Source organism: Aythya marila (genome assembly GCF_965140915.1).
Source record: "Aythya marila genome assembly, chromosome: 6".
Taxonomy (NCBI): domain Eukaryota; kingdom Metazoa; phylum Chordata; class Aves; order Anseriformes; family Anatidae; genus Aythya; species Aythya marila.
In genome coordinates, this window is record NC_139047.1 from 1,751,860 (window position 1) to 1,765,806 (window position 13,947).

The following is a 13,947-nucleotide window of genomic DNA, read 5'->3' on the forward strand; positions in this document are numbered from 1 at the left end:
GTAAAAATTGTGTAATTTAACATCACAAATAGGTTAGTAACCATGGATCTGTGTCTTCTTGGTTTGAAGCTTAACTGGAGCAAGGCTTTGTACTTGCACATCTCTTTGAAGCACCAGGGTTATGCTGAGGCAGTACAGTGTTTTTGTGGTGACGTGGAACCCTTAGAGGGAAGATGTGAAATACGGAAAACTAACGGTGAGATGCATTAGCTGCGTACAGTTCCAGTACATTTTAATGTTTGAATTAGTTACACCTTTGAATTTGCGATATAAAGAACTTCAACTCTGGTAATTTTCTTTCATATACTTAGTGGGTTTGTGCATATAAATACATGTATATGTATACATGCCATTTTTATAAATCTATACAATGTGTAAGGGTGCGTGTGCACCACACAGGCATCCTTTCCATTTTATGCCAGAAAACCTGGAAATCCAGAGCTGAAACGTAGCAGGAGTCAGGTGCGTACCAGCTCGGGTTGCCTTGGTTACTGGGGGACCGTTCACTAGATGCATTTTATTTAAAGAGAAAAATGTATGAATATCTTCAGAACGGTTTTGTTCACGCATTGTTATGGTGTCTCCAAGCTCACTGCAGCTAATAATTCATTTCCAAGTCAGTGATGCTAAACTTATGAATGATTTACTACCCACAGCAGGAAAAGCTGCATAATTTCGGAACAGCATTGAGTAAGGATGGCTTTCTGCTGGTTGCAGCAGACATCTATACACAAAACAGCTTTAAGGTCACTCTGATTCTTTATTCTGTGGTCAGGAAATACCTCTTAGAAGATGGAATATAAATAGCAGAGAGTGAAGGATGTCAAGTTGAGCACTGTCTCCTGAGCACGCCAGGTGCTGCATCGCTCAATGGCTGGGGCTGGTGCTGGTCTGTGCTGGCAGCCTGCAGCAGTTACAGAGCACAAGAAGCTGCAGGGAAGAGGAGAAGTGGGAGCTCACGCAGTCAAGTCTTTCAGGCCCTGAAAGAGATGAGCGAAATATGAGGAAAGTCTCTGGATAGAAAATGGGAATATATAATTCTTAGAGAATTTAAGCACAACTGGCTTTTATTATCCATACTGCATCCGATATGAACCCCTTTGGAATCAGCAGCTTTATGAAAGCAGCTTAAATCTTTCATTCTTTGGTTGGCTTGCTACTTTACTTAGAGATTCGTTGATAAGCTTGTGCTGGAAATCTGTATGAGTTTTTTCAGAAATGCAGTCTGTAGCCTTATTTCATCATTTGTTCTACTAACATATCGTGAAAACAAATTTCATAATGTAACTATTATCTTGGGATCTTAATATGGCATGATATATCGACGTTTAATTTCTTCCTGAAACTTGGTGTGTTCCTTGCCGAAACTTGGGTTTATGTTCTAACCCAGTAACAGATGATGCTGTAAGGGACACTAAGAAAGGAAAGGGTGAACTCTTCTGATACGCTTGATGGAAATACTGATTTCCAGTTCTAAGCAGTGATGAATTAATGAATTAATAAGTTTTCTAATGCTTTCCTCTCTCTCCTGCCTTCTTAAATACTTTTAGGAAACTAGTGTTTCTATAAAATCCCATTCATTCCTGAAAGAGGACAAAGAGACTTGAGATAAGAGGGAAGTGACTGCAGCATGTAATGCTTCTCTCTCCTACTACCTGTAGATACACTGGTGCAGTATAAAATTAAATTACTGTTGATTTCTTCTTGACGATTATGTTCAATTCTTCCATTAAATTAGAGAGACTGAGTGCACTGCATTATGTACTTACCCCAAAGTAGAAAGGAGTCCTCTTAAATCACAGCTACAATATAGCAGGGTTTTAACTACATTGAAAAGATCTGTTCCTGAGAAATCAGGAGAACAACATTATAATCCGTTTTTCTTTTGCATTAATTGGGAATTTGATTTCTCGGATTTTTTCCATAGTTACAGATTTGCTACTTAGAGTCCTGAAGCCATGTGAAAGTTTATTTTTTTCCCCCATTTGTAGAAAGCCAAAACAGAACAGTTATCATGAAGTGAGAAAATATAGGAGTAGACAGAATTGAAGGCATTTAGGCACTCTAGTCTTTTAAACAGAGAAATTCAAGTAACTAAGGTATATATTCCGCTTCACTCAGGAGTGCTGACATGTAATTGCCAGAGTGGTAATGCCTTTAAGAGGTGTAGAATTACCTGTGTTCCTCTAGACAGGAAGCTCTGACGCTCTGCGTCTGCGGATTTGTTTTTAACCACTTTCCCATTTTACTGAGGGAACACTAATTATGAATTATCGCTGGAGATTTTGGGAGGGGAAAACCCTCATGTGTTGTGGTTTTAATTCTGAAAGGAAGAAGATTGCTGGGAAATTGTTTCACCACGTTTAGATGTGGAGGGCTGTTAGCGTTAGGTTGGAGGTTGGACTCGATGACCTTGAGGTCTCTTCCAACCTAGGAAATTCTGTGATTCTGTGATTAATAAAAAACAGCAGTGAAAATCATTGGATCTGGCTGTATACATTTAACCACAGTCCATCTTTGCAATCTCAGCATCAGCCTGGAAGAAAGAAGCAAAGCTTTTATTTTCCCAGTGATGTTGATGAGATGTGGTGATGTGCATTACTGTGTAGTTAAAATTCATAGTTTAGATTCTGTTTCTTCATATTACTCCAAAATTACACTGAAAGAATATCAATGGGCTTTCCTAAGCCTTCCCATAAATATAAAATCTCAGAAATTCATAGCCCTAAGTCATTAGACATTTAGTACATGACCATTTCATTTATTGCATTTATTTTGTGCCCTGGCTTATATAGATTCTTTTTTATTTTTTTATTTTTTAACAATTGCATTTTGAGGTGCCAGTTGTGTTTGGCTTATTTTTAATGTTAGTACGCCAAGCTGGGTTGTGTTAGCAGGCTTTATTGAGAGAGCCATGGAAATGTCCTTCAGTTATTCTGAGTAAGAGTGGTAGATGAGTGGGACAGAGATGGGCTGTGAGATGAAGAAAAGTTACAAGCACAAAAAATTAAATTGTAAGTAATCAAGTATATATGAAGTTGAAACTTCATATAAAAATGCTTGCTGTTTAAAACTGCTTCCTCTTGACAGAAAGATGTAATTTTACTCTGCCATTTGACATACGTAGTACGAGAAAGCTGGAGCCACAGCGCTGAGAAAGCGGCAATGAGAAGAGGTTCTCCATCCAGTCCAAGCTGATGGAAAACAGTCTGCCCAAAGGTGGAGCAGAGGAAAGGAACTTGGAGATGGGTTGGGTGGGAGGGCAGGGGGCAGAGAACTTTGGGATTCCGTTCAGGACTCGGTTTTTATTCATATATATCTGCCTTTTACTACCCTTCATTGTTTCTGATCTTCAAAAAGTAAGCATCTACTTAGAATGAAAGATGCATTGTATAGGAATCAATGCATTTACAAATGTTTACTATAACTTTAAAAATAAATGTAGTTATTGTTGGGGAAAGATGTTGAATGTTTTGAGACAAAAATAGAGTGTGTCAGCCACTTACTACAGAGGGTTTGGCAGTCTTTCCAAATTAGGCATTTTGGATTAGTTTTACATTATTTTTGGCTAGCTTTGCTGGTCCATGAGAACATTGCAGATAATTTTATCGAAGTGAAATCTTTGGGAGAAATAAGGCAGCATACTTTACTGCTATTCTTTGTATGTGGAAAGATTGTACGTGTAAGTGAGCGACCTAAGATGAAAACAAATTTTCCTGTTACTTGCCTCACTGCTGTGAGATACACCTTTGAGGAGTGTGGGAAGGGCTGATGAGCTTTAAACTTGCAAGATCTTGTTTTGTGGCATAAAAGGCCCTAAGGAGCACTGCAATAACCTGTGTTACTAGAGGCATGGAAAAATACAGTTCCTATAAATTTGGTGAAAAAAGTTGATTGTTGTCTTTAGGAAAAGTAGCAATAAAGGGATTGCCCAAATTGCATCAAACTCTGTATGTGTTTAGTAACTGTAGTTGTATAATCTCAACTCCAACAGACAATATGAGAATGAGACTTCGGGTGAAATACTGGTGTGGTCTGCCCATAGCCTTGGCCTGCAGAGGCTGGAGCATCAGCCCCTTACTGTGTGCACTTTTAGCTTTTCTTCTGAAAAGGGCTGGGGAAGAATTGCTGTTGATAGATAAGAAACTGTTGTAAAAAAAAAATAGGGGGGGGCGGTTCTCCTAATAAGTAAATTGAGCTTTATCAAGATGCCAAAATATTTGAAAGCAGTGAAGTTTAAGTATTTAATTTAAAGAAAAAAAATTCATTGGTATCTTAGAGAGTCTTTGGTGAAATTAACTTTACTCTGTCTATTCAAATGCTTATTGTCAAGCTGTTGTACTGCCACATCCTGCACAGATTAGTTTTTTGCTAGGTAAAAGAGAATGTTGTAATTAAGGGCAGACTGTGAGACTGTGGTGGTTTGTTGTTTGTTTGTTTGTGTTTTTTTTTTCTTTTTTTTTCAAAAGTACATCATTGGACATGTTCTTCTTTTTCACTTCCTGATTTGTAGTCATGGGACCAGTCTGAGTGAAATCTGCAAATATTTACAAGGAAAAATATTTTGGGAAAACACAAAGAATGGTGACAAAAAGCCTAATGAAAAAGTTCTATCAGAGATCTCTCTACTTATCAGGTGCAAGAGAGCTCCTTTTTCTTTTTTTTTGGATGTGATGTATCTTTGGGCATGGATTCTTCTATCTGAACATTGACCATGTTTTCCTGGTTGGCATATTCTCTTCTCTTCATTGACTGTGTCCCCTTGGAAAATGCATCACCCTGTTGTGTTTAATAACTAAATGGCTTGTGCATATAGCTTTAAAATGTCATACTTGCAGTCTTCTGATTTTTTTTTTTGTTCCCTGACGTGCTTCCTTTGTTAGACAATGAGTCACAAGCTGTCTCATCCTATTAATAGCTTATTTTAATTTTTAACTTTAATGTCTGCTTTTGTAAATGTACTGTGTTTAGGTGTACTCTGCTTCTTCAAATACCTAATCATGCATTTCAAGGAAATTTTATTACTTTATTTCCTTGACTGCATTTCAATTGTACAAATTAGCAAACAACTTGCTAATAAGACCCTCTGTTTATTAGAGGGTGACAATTCTTTTAAATAAAGCATGGCTTTGGATAAGAGTATTCCTGGCAGGGTGGCTTGTCCATTGCTTTGCCATGGAGTTTTACAAATCTGCTGTCATAATGATGTGTTGGGAACTCTGACAATACTCTTCAGTTTTTTCATACGTATATTTTGAAAGTTGTTTTAAAAATACACATGCTTAAGGGCAATCCAATGCTAACACCTATCAGGTACGTATTAGAGAAGCTGTCATTACGGATGCTGTGAAGGAGAAGCGAGAAGTTTATATAGCAGTTCTCAAGTGAATGTATTGGGAGGATTTAAATCCTTTTCTTATTATATGGTACTTTGAAAGGTGTTGCAGGGAGTTAAGGTAATGTTGACGCCTTCTGAAAGGAAATTTGAAGTAAATAGCAGAGGAAGAATGTGTACTTACTCCCAGAAAGTCGCAAAAATCTGTTTTAAAAGTAAACATTTATTCTATGGTTTTTGTATTTATTTAGCACAATAGCATTTCCAATAATAAATCTCAACTCTTACTCTGATTACTTCATAAATGTTGTAATGCACAGACAGATTGCTTCTGACTGGTTCCTGCCTTTTTTGTATCCATTACTCTTTTGTGGCTTGGCATTTGATATAAAATAGATGTTGTATTTCCAGTATATTACCTAATTCTGTTTTCATCTTGAACAAAAATAATTGTCTATTATGAAATATAGGGCGTCTAATCCATTGTGTTGACTGATTGGAAATAGTAATGCTTCCTTTATTAAAAATCAAAACAAACAAAAACCCCGCCGCCACCAGCAACACCACCAAAACCCTACCCACCCACAAATACAGAGAAACTATTGAATGCCCCGGAGGTAGCTGATGATGTGAAGCTGAACGTTCTCCTGTAGATCTATTAATAATACAAGAGTTCGGTCGTATCTGAACCATGCTTGTGGACTAACAATGAGCTCCTTATGAATTATAGGTAAGGCGAAATGGCTGTCTGAGCTGTGGCTTTTTAAGCCTAAGGGTAGGCTTAGTGATGCTTATAGGAAATTGTATCTTCAAATCGGAAATTTGAAGCGAGTAAAATAACATCTAGTGCATTAGATGTATTTCTGAGCTTGTTTTGATCTGTGATTAGGAAAAATGAGATATCATTTTATTTATTTTTTACATCTTTTTGTCACAAGAATGTTTTCTTATTTGAAAAACCTAAGGCACTTGGCATTTTCTGCTTTAGCCTCGTGCTGAAATGAGCCATTCTATAAGGTCCTGATCCAAAGCACTCGGATGCGACAGGGAGGATCCCATTAGTGTCAGCAGGAATTGAGTGAGTCTTTACACAGGCAGCACGTGTTTGTGTGTGTGCTTCAGCTCCACCCTTACAAGCTGTAAGGGTGGACCTAACTATAGGCCTGTCAGTTTGACCTCAGTGCCAGGGAAGCTCATGGAGCAGATTATCTTGAGTGTCATCACACGGCACTTGCAGGGCAAGCAGGCGATCAGGCCCAGTCTGCATGGGTTTATGAAAGGCTTGAAAAACCTGATCTCCTTCTATAACAAAGTGATGCGCTTGGTGGATGAGGGGAAGGCTGTGGATGTGGTCTACCTTGACTTCAGTAAGGCTTTTGACACCGTCTCCCACAGCATTCTCCTCAAGAAACTGGCTGCTCATGGCTTGGACTGGCGCACGCTTCATTGGGTTAGAAACTGGCTGGATAGCTGGGCCCAAAGAGTTGTGGTGAATGGAGTCAAGTCCAGTTGGAGGCCAGTCACTAGTGGCGTCCCCCAGGGCTCAGTACTGGGGCTGGTCCTCTTTAATATCTTTATCGATGATCTAGATGAGGGGATCGAGTGCACCCAAGTTTGCAGATGACACCAAGTTAGGTGCGTGTGTCGATCTGCTTGAGGGTAGGAAAGCTCTGCAGGAGGATCTGGATAGGCTGCACCAATGGGCTGAGGTCAACTGCATGAAGTTCAACAAGGCCAAGTGCCGGGTCCTGCACCTGGGGCGCAATAACCCCAAACAGAGCTACAGGCTGGGAGAGAAGTGGTTGGAGAGCTGCCTGGTGGAGAAGGACCTGGGAGTGATGGTTGATAGTTGGCTGAATATGAGCCAGCAGTGTGCTCAGGTGGCCAAGAAGGCCAACAGCATCCTGGCTTGTATCAGAAGCAGTGTGGCCAGCAGGGCTAGGGAAGTGATTGTCCCCCTGTACTCGGCTCTGGTGAGGCTGCACCTTGAGTACTGTGCTCAGTTTTGGGCCCCTCGCTGCAAGAAGGACATTGAGGTGCTTGAGAGAGTCCAGAGAAGGGCAACGAAGCTGGTGAGGGGCCTGGAGAACAAGGCTTACAAGGAGCGGCTGAGGGAGCTGGGCTTGTTCAGCCTGGAGAAGAGGAGGCTCAGGGGCGACCTTATCACACTCTACAGGTACCTTAAAGGAGTCTGTAGAGAGGTGGGGGTTGGTCTGTTCTCCCACGTGCCTGGTGACAGGACGAGGGGGAATGGGCTAAAGTTGCACCAGAGGAGTTTTAGTTTGGATATTAGAAAGAACTTCTTTACCGAGAGGGTTGTTAGGGATTGGGATGGGCTGCCCAGATAAGTGGTGGAGTCACCATCCCTGGAGGTCTTTAAAAGATGTTTAGATGTAGAGCTCAGTGATATGGTTTAGTGGAGGACTTGTTAGTATTAGGTCAGAGATTGGACTCGATGATCTTGAGGTCTCTTCCAACCTAGACGATTCTGTGATTCTGTGCTTAGTTACTGCCCACTAAATGTAGATACTGTGCAGTGTTACGCTTTTTAGCATTGAGGAGTTGTTTATTTTTCAGGAATTGTTTTTCTGGTCTCATATGCCTAGATCACATTATTTCTGTTGCCTGGTCTTATGACACCTTATGACAGCTTTTAACACCATCTGCAGCAATCTGATCCCCAGGAATTTAGTTGCCTATCGTGTCATGCCTTCCAAATTAAATCGTGCCAGTTGCCTGTAGGTAGCAGCACGTACTGCCCTGGGGACTGACAAGAATTTCCAGTAGTCTTGTCTGGTCTGAAAGAAAACAAAACACAAACAACTATACAAAAACAAAATAATAATAAAACACACACACACATTTCTTAGCATGTTCATAGCTGGATCTTGCTTAAAATGTGGGGTCAGCAGGCACATGCATCATATATGACTTGGCCAATGTGCTCTGTAAGTCTTTGTAAGCTTTTCTGAGGGTGCTGTTTGAGTGTGAAACCCAGTGTCTGGCACCTGCTGGGAGCAGGAGACCTTCTGTGCTGTCTGGCATGCCTAAGAGGACAAGTGGGAGGGACTCTTTCAAGAGAAATAGAATCTCAGGTTCTGGTGAGCTTTGAAAGGCTGATGACATGAGATTGGATGGTAAGGATTTAATTTTCTGACCCTTGTTCCTCAAAGTTCCTTGATGGATCTATGGCTATGATCTTTTAATTACTATGCCTTTCCCTCTGCAGAATGATCTATCCATCTACTAAATGTGCTATTAACATATTTTTAACAGCATATTGATTTGCTTTTGTGCAACTTGTACTCCCTGCACATCTGCTGGTCAGAGCTGAATGCGGGTAGATCAGCACCAGCTTCCCTGGTGTTAATGTCCAGCACTCTGCGAGTCACAAGGACAATGCCAGGCTGAGCACATCTCTTGACACAGATATGTGCACGTACGCAGCCTCTGGCTGCCCTTGGATTTTCTTCAGGACCTGAGATAAGCTATGTCCCAAAAGCAGCTCTGAAATTCACAGCAAATAAAGCAAATATTAAAACTTCATCTTCTGTGGTCATACATCACTTCAGGTTTGAAACTGCTTGCCCTTACATGTGCAAAACCTTCCTCCGTATTTATTGCAGAGTATGTATTTGATGGTTTGCTTTGAAGGCTGGTGTGTTATTTATTTATTTTTTTTCCCCCTTGCATCAGAAGGATCCACTTGCATGTCCTAACACTCAAATACCACATGTATGCTCCTGCACTCTTAGTGCCCTCTGCAAGGTCTTTTATTAGCATTTCCTTCAGGAACTGTATCTCAAAGATAAGTTATTACAGAAGGTGGATAGTTACAGTGATGATCCAAATTTACGGTGCCGATCCACTGCAGTATGGATTGGCTTTGCTAAGCCAGCACTTTGGGTGCTCATTTTATAGAAAATGCTAGGAAGGTAAGTAATATGTTTCATAAAGTCATTTTGATGGAAAGCTGTTGGCTCGAGTGTATGCCATGTGTCCCTGTGTCTGGAGTTGATGGTGACACCTGGTCAACTCCAGCACATAGCCACTTCCAGCTCAGTGTTAGGCTGGATGCACAATTACAAAGCTAATGCTTCCTGCGGTAAAGCAATTGTTTTCTTTGCTGATAGGAAGAAATATTAGAAGATACATAAGTGTGTTTGAGAGTAGCATATTTTATAATTGAAGGTTTATTTTTGTTCTAGACAAGATACAATATCTGATGAGATGTCAGCTACCTGGTTATCTATGTTGGTTTGTGACCAAGGAGAAGCAGTTTTAAAATAATTATATTTGTGTTGGGATCTTCAAAAATAGCCCACTTTCTGTTTCCTACAGTGAGTACAAGTGGAAACCTTTGAGTTTCTAGTGAGTTTGTACTGCTGATCACAAACCAGTGACTCACTGTTGTGACAGCTGAGTTCAAAACCTTGGCCATGTCCGATAGGGATGCTAATTTGCAGTTAACTGGTGCAGTCTGCATTGTAGTAGCACAGGAGGTTTGTTTAAAATGATTTTTGCTTTCTCAACGGCAGTTGGCATTGTTGATGCATATTGGCATCTTGCAGGCTGTTTTCCTTGAAGGAGCGAACCAGTTCCTCAGCCAGTCTGATGGTGCACCTCAGCAGCAAGGTGGTGGTGTCACTGGGCTGGTTGTGGTGGCTACAACAGCTACTGGTACTTCTGGTGGTGTTTGGGACTTCTGGAAATGCTTCCTGGTTTGTGCAGGTGTTTGTTAAATATAGTACAGAAAAGTGGAAAAAAATAAATCACTTGGGTTAATTTGTAATAATAGGACTACATTAAGCCACTTAAAAATGTTGGGCTGGGTGGAACTTGGCTTTCATGATAAAAGTTCAGCTTCTGGGTTCTAGAAGCATTATTTTATAAAATGTTTTTCAATAATATTGCCGCATTGTCTAATGCCTGGGTATTCTTTAGCAGTTCCAGCATCCTTCCTGAGTTTTTGATGTTGGCAGCTGTGAGACTTGTTTGTATTTTAATCAGAGGTTTGTGTATACATTACACTGCGGGTAGGAGTGTTAGAGGAGTTATGACAACATCCTCTGCTTGCTCGGGCTGCTGCTGCTATTTAGGAAACACAGCTAAAGCTCATTGCTCGAGAACCTGATGGAAGGGCAGTTGCTTACATACGTCTGACTTTTTTTTATTTTTATTTTTTAAAAATGTTGAGCTACTGTAATGACATCATAGGGACAAAGCAAACGAGTGGTAGTAGTCATTAGTCTGACTGTAATCATGTGGTCATGTCACTTATTAGATAAAAGATTAAAAAAAAAAAATCAAAGTGGCCTGAAACTTCGTAGGAAACAGCCTACCTGTAACGTCAGTAGGAGACTTCATTCCTGTGTTCTAAAATAAGGACATTGCAGTTTTGGCAGGCTGTGAAGTCCAATTGGTATGCAGGTATTTGCTTCTAGTGATTTCCCTCGTAATTGTGCTTAGCAATAACCTGCAGCAGAGGCTGACTGACAGGGAATTTGGCACGAGTGGAGGCCTGACACGGAGGCAGTGGAATTTTCTAACCAGAAAGCTGCATTGCATCCTGCTTCTGGGGAAGGTCACCCTGTGAAGGTACCTCCACATTGGAGGGGTGTGTCCATTAACAGAAAACAAACCCCACAACCACCAACCAGTATGGGTGTTTTGTGTTTAGTTTTCTTTTATGTCACTGCTTTTCACTCAGGCTGTATGTAACTATTTCCCATCAGATTATTTACTAGGTTAAACCTAAGTTTTTTGTACTGTTCTTGGGACATTAAGAAGCAGGAGGTGTGTACAGGCAATGATGAACAAGATTAAGCTGCTCTCTGAGTTGGGCACCTGGCTGTCAGGGTTTTGTTTTGTGGAGTGGGGTAGAGGGGTGGCACATGGACAGACACGACAGACCCTCTTTCTTCAAATTCCTCTTCATACAAAAAATAAAAACATAAATTAAAAGCGTAATGCAGCACCTCATAGGTGAATCTCATTTTACCTTTCTCTGGGGCCAAGTTCTGTGAGATGCTTCTGCAAAATGCTTCTTTTGACTCTGTGCTGTAGTTTTTATAATTACCTAATGGTCAGCTGAAGTCTAAAGCTAAATGTTTTAATGGGGATATATGTCATTCCATGTCCTGTTCTGTAGCGTGCCTTTTCCAGCCTCCTACTTCAGGGTGAGCGCTTGACTCTGCCCCTTCCTTGGAAATGGAAGCTTTACGGAGCACAAACAAATACTCTGTAGCATTAAAAGAAATAGATACTCTTCTCGTTGTGTAATTGTTCATCCTCTAATGAAAAATAACATTCATTCAAGTTAATAGCATTTTCAAGTGTACCTACATGCAAGTTTTGAATAGCTAGCACACTTCTGATCTGACTACATTACTTGCTCATGTGCATTTCTGTGTTTTCCCTGAATACATCCCAAAGTGTTGGATACTTGCTTGGGGCAAGAAAAAGGAGATTGTACTGGATTCAAGAAATAATGCAGAAAAGTGCTGTAACAAATTCAGGAGTCAAGGTAGAGATTTTGCTACCTTTCACCTTTAGGAAATGTATGTCAGACTACAGACTTTACTTGGGATGTCTGGAGGAAACAGGTTGGTGGTGGGTCACTGCCTTCAAGGCACTCGGAAGGGCTTTGGGTGGTAGGAGGCTATGAAACAACCTCTTCTTGTCCTTGTAGAAAAATCAGATGCTGAGAGATGGTATATTCTGGAGAAGGACAGAAAAAACAACAGATGGGCCTTATATTGTAGCAGATGAAAAATCATAAATATGTAATCGGGGAAAAAATAAACAAAAACAACCTAGTAAAACTGGATCCTGGATGCTCAAGGGAGAGAGGTTTTTCTGAAGCCCAAAATGCATCCACAGATAGTACAAAATAATGAAAAGTGTCTTTTTTTTTCTTTTTCTTTTTCTTTTTCTTTTTTTTTTTTAAATGTATTTTATTACATTAGTAGAAATAGAACCAGAAAAGGCTTACTTTTCTGAAAGATTGGAAAAATGTGCATCTGATCAGTTCAAAAATCATGTGCCACCTACAGCTTGAGTGTTTACTAGGATGATGCTCGGGGGTGTGTGCGTGTTTTCTGCCCGTAATATTTTCAGCATACAGTAAGTCATATGAATTTTACTCTGCATTAATTGTAAGTAATGATATGTGTATAAAGTGCTCAACTTCTAAATTGTCTTCACAAAGAGTAAGCCAAGGAATCAGTTATCACACTTCTTGTATTGTACCCTAGAAAAAAGATGAAAATGGTAATAGACAATATACGTACCTTTGTTGGGATGGACTGTGATTTAAAGCTACATATATGTAGAAGCTGAGACATGAGAAGTTGAAACATAGCTCTGCTGTATGGTTTGTTTTTGTTCAAACATAGATATCTAGTATGGATTAAATTACATTTTCGTTATACGTTGAGAAACAGAGAAAATTCAAAACCCGACCAGAATTATTTTTAAGTTTAAATTATTTTCTCACAGTAATTTACAGTGATACTTGGATGCAGTGCACTATGATTTCTTTGGTTTTGTTGCCTTTTGTCTCTTAGCATAATCAATTGCTGACTGAAGATGCATCTTCTGATTTAAATCCTCCAAGGTCATTTTGAAAACAGCGCACAGAACAAAATGCCTTAAAATGCCTTAAAAGTTCCCCACCATGAAGTGTAGCAAATTTAGGCCTCCCGATGAGATTGTCTTAACTTCTGTTTATAGTTTTGGTGCCATGTGCACTGGGATTTCTTGCCTGTATTTATAAACACTGATTTCAATCTTCTTCCGTTTCCTGGTGCTGTAGCACCTACGCCCTGGGGTGGATTTATATAGAATCGTGCTGCATTCCACAACGGGCCTCTGCCGAGCCAGAATTAGCGCAGCCTTTAGTAAAATCTTTTGTTCACTTAGGCCTGTAATGCGACTTGGCGTTAGACATTAGTGTTGAAATACAAACAGTATTTTCTAATTTGTTGCATTTGGTTTCATTTTAGAGTTTTTTCCATGGTAGTATGAAGAAAGGATGAGGAGCATGTGTGTATTAAAAAAATAAAATAAAACCTAAAGATTTGAATATTTCTTTTTTTTGTTTCATCTCTAGTGGTTAAATCTGCTGCTGTGTGCTGTCTGGTGCAGGAGGCTTCTCTCAGATGGGTTCTCTCTAATAACCACACAAACTGGGATGGGTACTGGGCTGCTGAGAGAGGTGTGCCTGTCAGTAGGAGGGCTGAGCAGACTGAAATCCCACACAGTTTGCTACCGATTGCTTCAAAACTTAGCTGAAGACCCACACTCTGTGAGCTTCCTTTATGCCTGGGTCCCAGAGGCTTTTTTCCGCAACGATGCGTTAGAGCCGATGACAACAGTGTAAAAACGTGCAGCGAGAGTGCTCTTAGCAGTGGCCCAATTCTTTGCGGAATGGAGATGAATGAAAATTGTAGAGCCTGTAGAAATCCTCTGATGCATGTCACCATTTTTAGCTCTACTTATTAAAACCTTGTGCATATTTAATAATAAAAGTATTAATTCATAATAGGCCTCATCTTTATATAGCACGCTTTGTATTATTGTCTTTTCATTACTTGTTCATTTAGATTTGG

At 40.0% G+C, this 13,947-nt stretch overlaps 1 protein-coding gene across 2 annotated transcripts in view; it reads left to right on the plus strand.

Moving 5' to 3' along the window:
• The window catches only part of HECW2 (HECT, C2 and WW domain containing E3 ubiquitin protein ligase 2), a 161,501-nt gene that overhangs the window by 23,925 nt on the left and 123,629 nt on the right, over positions 1 to 13,947 (plus strand). The window lies entirely within an intron of this gene.